Source organism: Lipotes vexillifer, unplaced genomic scaffold (genome assembly GCF_000442215.2).
Source record: "Lipotes vexillifer unplaced genomic scaffold, Lipotes_vexillifer_v1.1 scaffold408, whole genome shotgun sequence".
Classification (NCBI taxonomy): domain Eukaryota; kingdom Metazoa; phylum Chordata; class Mammalia; order Artiodactyla; family Lipotidae; genus Lipotes; species Lipotes vexillifer.
Window position 1 is genome coordinate 560,782 of NW_006787469.1, and position 10,035 is coordinate 570,816.

The window sequence follows — 10,035 nt, forward strand, 5'->3', positions numbered from 1 at the left end:
TAGGGAAAAACTCAAATGTCCAGGACTCCCATGGTGACATAGTGGATAAGAATCCACCTGCCAATGCAGGGGACATGGGTTCGATCCCTGGTCCAGGAAGATCCCACATGCTGTGGAGCAACTAAGCCCACACACCACTACTGAGCCTGCGCTCTAGAGCCCGTGAGCCACAACTACTGAGCCTGCGTGCCACGTGCCACAACTACTGAGCCTGCGTTCCACAACTACTGAAGCCTGCACGCCTAGAGCCCATGCTCCGCAACAAGAGAAGCCACCACAAGAAGAAGCCTGCGTACCACAATGAAGAGCAGCCCCCGCTCGCTGCAACTACAGAAAGCCCGTGCACAGCAACAAAGACCCAACGCAGCCAAAAATAAATAAATAAATAAATTTATTAAAAAACAAACAAACAAAAAACTCAAACGTTCATACAATGGAGTATCATTCAGCCATAGAAAGGAAGTTTACATGCTACAACATGTAAGAGCCTTGGAAGCATTATTCTTAGTGAACAAAGCCAGATACAAAAGGCCCCATATTGTATGATGCTATTTATATGAAATGTCCAGGATAGATAAATCCATAAAGGCAGAAAGTAGATTAGTGGTTGCCACGGTTAGGGGGACGTAGGACTGACTACCAATAGGTATGGGGTTGTTTTGGGGTGATGGAAATGTTCTGGAATTAGTGGTGATGGCTGCACAGTCTTATGAATATGATAAAAGCCACTAAATGGCATACTTTAAAATGGGGAATTTTAAGTTATGTGAATAGTATCTCAATAATATCTCTCAGTTTTTCAATAAAAAACAAAAAAAAAGACTTAAGGTTGGAGAAAGAATAGTCAAGTAAAAGAAAAAAAAGTATGAGTAAGAATTAAAAGGAAGATAGGAAGGAAAACATTAATTTTGTAGCTTTTCCTAAGCTAAACAAACTATTTTCTGCCACAGTGTAAAATCTAAGTTAAGAGATTTAGTTAAAATAAATGATAGTAGTTATAGAGTAGGCACCACTGAAAAAAAAAACATATTTTACATTAAATGAATCACATTTCTTCTCCAGGAAGAAAAATGGTTCTCGGAAAATAGGGTAGAATAACCACATTAAGAAATACACCTGATGCCCTTCTTCATTAACTTCTTCATTCTAACTTCTTGGAACTCTGTAAACATGACTTTCTGTATTTTTAAAAGGGAAAAAATTCCAAGTTTTCTTTCTTGTAATGAGAGAAAATTATTTTTTTTTAAACTGGTACTCCTGGCTATTATTAATAAGTATGCAAGAGAAACTGAAACCTAAATAAGGCAACAAATTCATTATTTATATGTTAGTATATCTGAAAACACTGACTTTTGGAAAAGACTTAAAATGGTCATTATATAAGGTTAAACACTGTAATTCTCATCAATAAATCTTAAGGCTACGCTAAAAACTATGTACAGTTTAAAAACTAAAGGCCAAAAATGTGAAGGTCCACCCTATCTTAAATTATATGGAATAAAAATGTTTAAAAAATTTTACAAGTGATTTTTTTAAAATAAATTTATTTACTTTATTTATTTATTTTTTACTGTGTTGGGTCTTTGTTGCTGCGTGGGGGCTTTCTCTAGTTGCGGCGAGCGGGGGCTACTCTTCATTGCAGTGTGTGGGCTTCTCATCGCAGTGGCTTCTCTTGTTGCAGAGCACAGGCTCTAGGCACACGGGCTTCAGTAGTTGTGGCTCACGGGCCCTAGAGCGCAGGCTCAGTAGTTGTGGCGCACGGGCTTAGTTGCTCCGCGGCATGTGGGATCTTCCCCAACCAGGGCTCGAACCCATGTCCCTTGCATTGGCAGGCAGATTCTTACCCACTGTGCCACCAGGGAAGCCCTTTACAGGTGATTTTTTTTGCCTTATACAATAATGTATTTTCTAAATTATCTGTAAAAATCACTTTAACATTAGAAAAGTTACAAACATACACTTGTTTTGTAGACAGATTTCGGAACACTCTAGAACTTTGTTAACAGCAAAAGTCTATGCTATAACTACAAACCTTTGATAATGAAAAACTCTAAAAGATAAAAAATGTTGCAAGCTCCAATGACAAAAGAAAAATTGATATAATAGTATTTTTCAAGCCCAGGTTATCTATGGGCATTTCAATTCTTACTCCTATACAATTAAAGTTTACTTGACCACTATTTAAGAAAATAAAATGCTGATTTTAAAAAATCAAAACTCTCAAAAGATAATGCAATACACACAAGAAAAAGTTAAATATCCCTATTCTTTGGCCTTTCCCACTTTTATCAATTTAGAAGAAAATCACAGATATAGGCAAAAATACATTAGTCCCAGTATTATTTATAGTGTTAAAAACATTGAAGTTGTCTAAATAACCAGTGACAGAGATTTGACTGAAAAATTATGGTATAAGTACATGATGGAATGTTATTCAGCCATTAAAAGTTATTTTTGAAGATGTGATATTCTTCCATATTTAATTCTGATCAAATACATATACATGGTTTGAGACGTCGAACAGTTCTACACCAATAAATAGCAGTTCCCCTGACCTTCCTCTTCCCCTAAACCAACTCCTGCTCCCAGGACCCCAGAGGCAAAATTTTCAACAGTATGTGTTATTTTAGTGTTTAACTCCCAACTTCTAAATCATGCTTATGGTGTTGCTTCTTGATATTTGTCAATTTTGGGTATCATCCACTGACTTTCTACAATGAAGATATTTAGCTCTTACACCTTCCCATCCCCTCCTAGTTTTGATGTTTATCCTCACATTATAGACTGGCTGGCTTATTAAATTCTTGGCTGGAAATCATAAGTTCTAAAGCAGTGAAGAAGTATATTTATTTACCTTTGTCTATCCCACTCAAATGTAGATGACCATAAAATCCTTCCAAGAATACTTCTATTAATCCCAAGGAACCCAGGGTTCCATGGAACACCATTCGGAAAACACCAGCCTACAGAAATTTCTGCTTAATTAACCAATTATGTGTGAACAAAGTTTCTGTTTCATTCTCATCTCAGAGAATTATCTCTAAAGAGAAACCTCAGATCATCTAGTCCAACTTTTTTATGCTAAGAGAATAAAATGCAACTCTTAGGCTTTCTTTACACAGTCGTTACTGGAGAAGTGGCAGGGGTGGGGTATACTTCTTGGAACAGACTTGATGATAGCTGAGAAAGAGAAAGCAGAGGAGTGTGGTCGTAAGAGGGCAAGCGAGACAGAGGTCCAGCTGAAGAGGAAAACTATAGGCCAGGGCTGTCAGAAGAGAATTGGTAAAAACTACCATGTAGCTAGGGTGACCTCCCCAAGGGAGCTGAAAACTTCCTTTTGCTGACAGAGAGCAAGGAGGAGTCAGCAGCCTACCCAGTCTGAAGGTGTGGAAGAAAGGAACCCTGGTCCTAGAATTCATCTCTCTCAATACATTCCACAAACATTTTTCAAGCATCTACTATCAAGTAAGGGAACATATTTTGATGCCAAGAAAATTACCTTTGTTTTTTTTGCAATGTTTATTTTATGCTACCTGCCTCCAAATGTATACAGTTTTCCTTTTCACTTAAGTTTTCTAATTGTTTTATCCACATAAATTCTGTCTCTCTATAAGACTACTGTTTTCCTAGCCTGAGGCTAAGACGATCTGAAATACTGTCAAGGCCTAGTTGGGTTGAATATGATTTCAGTTATAATTCTCCTGTGACTAAACTTTCTACATCCAGATAAGGTGAGATAATTTAATAAATTGTGTTGAATGAGCATAATGTAGTGGTTCATAACACAGACTCTGAGGTCAGACAGACCCTGAGTTCATCCTAGCTCTGGTACCTGGGCAATTTACTTAACATATTCAAGTCTCAGTTTCCTCATTCGTTAGGATTACAGTTCTACCTCTCAGGGTTGTTTCAGAAATAAAATTAGTTAAGGTATATAAAATGCTTAGCACAGTGCCTAGCACAGAGCAAAGACTCATGAAATGACAAATACTAATGAACTGCGCATTTTCACTCATGTTATTTGTTATGTTCTCTGTGGCATCTGACTCCTGGTATCAAAATGTTTGAGAAGCTACTCAGAAAGTTTCCAGGTAAACTTAGAATCAGAGCCAAAATACTTGGATGGTTGGGATGAATATTTTATTCAGGCTATTGGAAGCCTTGCCAATCATCCCTACCTCACACGTGGTATCTCATGTTGTGAGTTATTAGGTGCCATTCCAGGCGCCTAATAAAGTACTAGTATATGCACAATACACCTAAGCAGCTCTTTTTTGAAGACTCTTAAACATGAGTAATGGAGAATAAATGGAAAGAATAGAAAAAAGGATTACAGAGAACGAAGTAGAAATTCAGATATGAACCATCACTTACTGCATAAAAGAATTTAGTTTCTCTTTAGAAATATATTTCATTCTTAGATTCCACTTTTAATATGGAACATTAAAAGTGTTCACACACAAAGAAGAAAGGAAGGAAGAAAAAATGTTCACACTTATACTCACAAAGTACAGGTACATGGTATTCCAAAATACTCTAAACATTCTAGGTTAGGCCAAAAAGAATACACACTCTGATTAGGAAATTTAATTCTTCCTGACAGCATTTAGATGAGATGAGAGTCTTATTTGTTAGGGGTCATTTCTTCCTTCTACTTCCCCCTATAGGAACAACTTTAGCAATTCTTATCAAAGCCCCAAAGCTATGCAAATATAAGAAGTACACCTCTGAATCATACCTATTAAATACCTTGGTTTCAGAGACCGCTGAAGCACATGAATCAAGACAGAAATCATACTACTGAAGGAGAAAGTACCACTAAAGATCACTAACCAAAAAGATCAAAATTACACTTCAGTTTTACAGAAGCACCTATTATAACTTAATTGCTTGATGTCCAACACCTAGTTTTCAAGTACTGCTCAGCCTTGGAACTTCTGCAATTCTACTCTAAGTAATCAGGATATAATCCTGGGGAGGAAGATCTAGGTGTGATTATAATTAATTATATTGACCACGTCTAAAGGAAAGGCCGTGAGAACAGAAAAGGGATGATCTATATGAAAGATAAGAAGGAGGCTCAAGAATGCAGCAGTCATTCTCCAGGGAAGAGAGAGAGGCAGTCTGGCAGACATAAGTATGGTATCTGCCAGGGAAATACCAAGTGTGAGGTGGGGAGGACTGGCATGGCTTTACCTTGACTGAGAAATATTCACCTAAACCATCCAAGTATTTTGGCCCTAATTCCAAGTTTACTTAGATGCTTTCTGGTAAGTTTCTCAAATATACTGATGGGAGGAGTCAGGTGCCACAGGCAGAAAACATAAGCATTCAGATCCCTGGAAAGGAATATCCCCCACAGCAGATGGAATGGCATTCTTGTTTATACAAAAAGCAATACGGTGTAGTGGCTAAGTGGCCAGTATTTGGAGGCATAATGGTTTCAAATCATGACTATTGCTTACTTAACTTCTCTGTTCTTCAATTTTCTCATTAAATGAGAATATAATGCTTACTTCAAGTGTTGTTATAAGGATGGAGTTAGTTTATACAAAGCATTTAGAACCCTGCTAGAATGTAATGCTAACTAAAGCTATTATAATTTTTCATAATTATTATTAAACACCTCTCAGGATTGTGACTTGGGAATCAAAGCACAATCAACTCTAAGAAAATTGTGATTTTGGACTATTAAAGAAGTGCCACAGGGAATTCCCTGGTGGTCCAGTGGTTAGGATTCGGTGCTTTCACAGCTGGGGCCTGGGTTCAATCCCTGGTCAGGGAACTAAGACCCCATGAGCTACAGCACACCGCCAAAAGGAAAAAAAAAAGAAGTGCCACAACGTAGTCATGCAGGAATATAACGTGTGTATGTATGTGCCTGTGTACAGAGGGGGCAGGATGGCTTTAAAAGGCAGGTAGGAGAGAGGTTATGAAGGGCTTATATCCTATACCAAGAAGTTTGGATTTTATTTTATAAGTATCAAGAAGCAGTCTAAAGGTAATCTCAATTGTCAAACCTTGTTAAAATAAATGTTAAGATTTTAAGATGAGGGAATTCCAGAAAAACATAGTGAACAGTGATTTAAACATTTCAGTAGCAATTCGACCTAAACTGAAATCAAAACCAAAATGTCAGTGACTTAAAGGACTGCAAATGGAATCCCATCTCCATCCCCCAATATTACAAAAAGAACAGTAGATGCTGTTTCCTGGCTCCACAATCCACTTCCTCCAATTGTTGGAGGCACTGGATCCATCTGTTCCAAGCCTCTACCCGCCCAAGACAAAGAAAAAACCAGTCCTTGTCATCTACTTCTCTGTCAATCTACAGACCTGGAAACAAAATATGGCACTGGAATAAAAAGTTCAGCACTCTTAGATGCAAGCAACATCATATATTATAAATGTTAACATATACATAATGCAGAGTACAAACACAGTTAAAAAACAGATTTCCAGAATATTTAAGACAGAGGAACACACAGGAGGAAAACAAAGCACCTTAATTCAGAGGAAACAAAACAAAAGGCAGCTGATTTCACACAAAAATGTCAAAGAGCACACATCCTCTTTTTCACTTTTGCCATTCTAATCTACCTTCATCTGGTGAAACCAGATAAGTAAGTTTGTTAGAACTGTGTCACAATAATGAAGGCCATCATCACAAGGCTCACAGAAAGAACAAAAAAAGAAAGAAAAAAAAAAAAGAAAGAAAGGCTCACAGAATTTTGGAGTCCACTGGCCTTAGAGTTTAGGTAGTCCAATCTTCACTTTCTCTTAAAAATGAGTAGATTAGGCCCAAAACAGTATTTTCCAAAGTGCAGAGCAAGAACAAGAAATTATTTTAGTTGTTATATAAGCAATACTTATGCACTTAATACTTATGTATTTATTATAATATGTACTAGAAAAAGTTATAAAATATAGCAAAACCGTGATTTCACAGATTATCACTTTGGAAGAGGGTAATGTTTAAAAGAAAGTCTATTAAAATTTGATGTAAAATAGTAACACAGATGATCTTCTAAAATGCATAATTTATGATGGTGGTATGGTTCATGCCAAGTGAAGTACCATAGCTGTCCCATGAGCAACAAGACCTGTTTGTTTGCTCTCCTCTTGGTTCAAGGTTGTGTTCTGAATGATTAGAATAGATGTGACCTTTAGTTCAGTGAGCTTGTTACTAAAGTTGATTTAGAGTAAAAGAAACAAACACTAAGATGCATACAGAAATTCTACTGTTTGTAGGAAAGAGTATAATATTGTTAAGAAAATAATGGCACAGTAAGTCATTCCTATTCTGGGACTAAGATAACAGCAATTTTCTAGTGCATACTCACACACCACAAGCACCTAAAAAAAGAATCCTAGCAACACTGATAAATATTTAAGTTGTAGGTTGTTATATGATCATTTTATTTACTTTAACATGACCTGTCAAAGGAGCAGGGTAATGTAAGAAGAGGTTTTTCTAATATCAATATTTGTTAATATTTACATGAATGTGTTTCTTCTCATTACCTCTTGCCAAAGGAATGAACGACCAGGGATCACTGGATGCCTTTGGCATCAACTTTACTGGTGGCAGAAATATTAATATTTTAAAATTTTACTATGAAATATTTTAAGATTAGATGTCAAAGTATTCTTGCTAATGATGTCTCATGAATTTCAAGTGTGCTATTTTCCAGGCAAGACAAGAAAGTGGGAGAACCATTTCTATCTGGTCATAGCTGCAGTTATTTCACCCAGACATCTGAAAACCAGTCTTAAGGGCACCAGGGCAGATGGAGTAATATCACTCTCAATTCTCGAAATATCTGCTACTAAGAAGCTACATTATTTTCACAAGGCAAAGGGAACACTGTCAGAAGCTGCCAGTGTCCATAACTCTCCTCTCCCAATAGCCCCCACCCCTCCCCGAAGTAGATGACAAGTAGCAAAAGGCAAAATACTACCCCTTTCTCATCTCCTTTTCCTAACTTTGACGACTTTAGGCTTCCTCTAACTCCCACCTGCCTTTCCTAGTATTGTGGTGACTAACAATGAAAAAAAATCCCAGGTAAAATAGTACTGTCCAGGACTTTCCCCCCGCCCCCCTTACTCCGTGGAATTCGATCTTTTACCCACCCTTTCCTTCGTGTGTCTTCAGTAAAGCCGCGAGGTAAGAATGGACTTTCCTGGAGAGCATGGACTCCCCAATGCCATGAACCTCAGAAACCTTCAAACAACTAGTTCAGAGTTATCTGATCACTGTGGCCACCATACAGTCTATTAATACCGATCACAGCAACACTGCGAGGGTGGGAGATGAGGAAGTGGGAGTTTACCTCTGCTAGGTTTCAAGGAAAGGTCCAGAGAACCACCATCTCTCCACCCTTCCTCCTCTGGCCCCTAGATAGTCTCCAGGTACCTCGCGTCCTCGATCCGGGCCGGACCTGCCCAGTCGGGGCCAGAGCGCCCGCTCCTCCCCTTAAGCCCGACGCCACCAACTTTTCAACCGTCACGATATACTCTTTCTCCCTGGGATTATGATCCCAATCTTCACTCGGCCAGCTCGTTCAGCCCCACTCCTGGAGACTCACCAAGCAGCTCCGGCCACTCCTCTCCGGCCGCAGCAGCTCGGACACCCGCAGGCCGGACTCCAGGCTGCACCCCAGCTGCGCCCTTTTTGCGCCTGCGCTCGCCGGATCTGCGCGCCTGCGCACTTCCCCGGCGCAGCGGGCGCGGACACACCCCTGAAGCTGGAGCCAATCACCGTGCGGAGGCTTTAAATCTCCTTGCCACGCAGGCGGAGAGCCTGGGGACTCTCCCGTTAACCGGATAATTCGAGTCCCGCGCGAAGCTGAGAAGCGTTCACACAGCAAACACTTACTGAGGGCAAACAGTGTGCCAGGAACTGTGCGGGATGAAAGCTGAGGAAAAGAAGGCGAATAGAATGCCTTCCCTGCCCTCTGTCTAGATTTGGGAGAAAGATATGTAAACAAATTATGGTGGACTGAATATAATGCTTGACATATAGAAAATCCGAGGCGCTGCTGGCGCACAATGAACTAAGCGCTTTATTCTTAGGGTTATCTGGAAGGGTTCCCGGAGGAAGTGACTTTTGAATCATGATGGATAAGCAGGAGTTCCCTCGGAAGTCCGGGAGGGAGATAGAGATTTCCAGACTGTGGGCACTGCAGAGTCCAAGAACATAGCGCCTTCTGGAAATTTCCTTGTAGTTCATCCTACTTAGAGGCTTAAAGTTCATCGTATATCTTCCGGTGAAGGGGGGAATGAGTTTTTAAAAGTTGGCAATGGCCAGATTTTGGACTAGTGAACCTGCACTTTACCATGATGACTGAAAATATTGAAGGGTTTTAAGCAGGTCCGGAAACGGTTCCAGGCACCTCTAAGAATAAAGCATAGTGCTGGAAATAAAAAGAGTTTCAAAGGAGTTGTCTGTTCCTAAGGAGTCAAGGAAGATGAACCCTGAGAAATATCTTTTCAATTTAGTAACAATGGTGATCTTAGTGAAAGCTATGTGGTGAAATGATGAGGTTGAAAGATAGATTGTACTAGTTTGAAGAGAGAGGAGATGCAGAAACGGGGACAAATTGTACGACTTTTGGAGAGTTTGGTCTTGAAGGGAGGCTGGAAAGAGGATGACAAGGGGTCAAAGTTTTTTGTTTCTGTCTTTTTGTTGTTGTTAGAATTAAGACAGGAGAAACATGCATGAGGAGAAGCATGATAGGGAAGATACTGAGAAAAGACTTTTAAAGAGAAGGGTTAGTCAGTAGGTAAAGATCTTGAGTGGGTAAGAGTAGAGGCAATCTAAAGCACTGTTGGAAGGAAAGGTCTTGGAAACAAGATAGAGAAGATACCTCCTCAGTTTTAATGAGAGGAAGTATTTGTAAGTTTGTATGTTTAGTAACAGGAAGTTAAAGAATTTCTCATCTGATGGTCTCTGCTTTCTCTGTGAAGTAGGAGATAAGATCACCTACTGATAAAGAGTTAGGAGTTTTTTTTTTTTTTTTTTTTTTTTGTGGT

General features: G+C 39.1%; 1 protein-coding gene across 2 annotated transcripts in view; it reads right to left on the bottom strand.

The window, feature by feature from the left end:
• Window positions 1-8,690, bottom strand: part of SNAP23 (synaptosome associated protein 23) — a 35,005-nt gene extending 26,315 nt beyond the window's left edge. The window contains exons 1-2 of one of the 2 annotated variants that reach the window (XM_007460128.1): window positions 8,589-8,648; window positions 7,525-7,581 (exon numbers count right to left, since the gene is read on the bottom strand). The gene's annotated coding sequence lies outside the window, so the exon portion shown is untranslated. Of the gene's footprint in view, window positions 1-7,524; window positions 7,582-8,588 lie in introns of both variants that reach the window. The other variant, XM_007460127.1, reaches the window with a different exon arrangement.
• Between the last annotated feature and the right edge of the window lie 1,345 nt (window positions 8,691-10,035).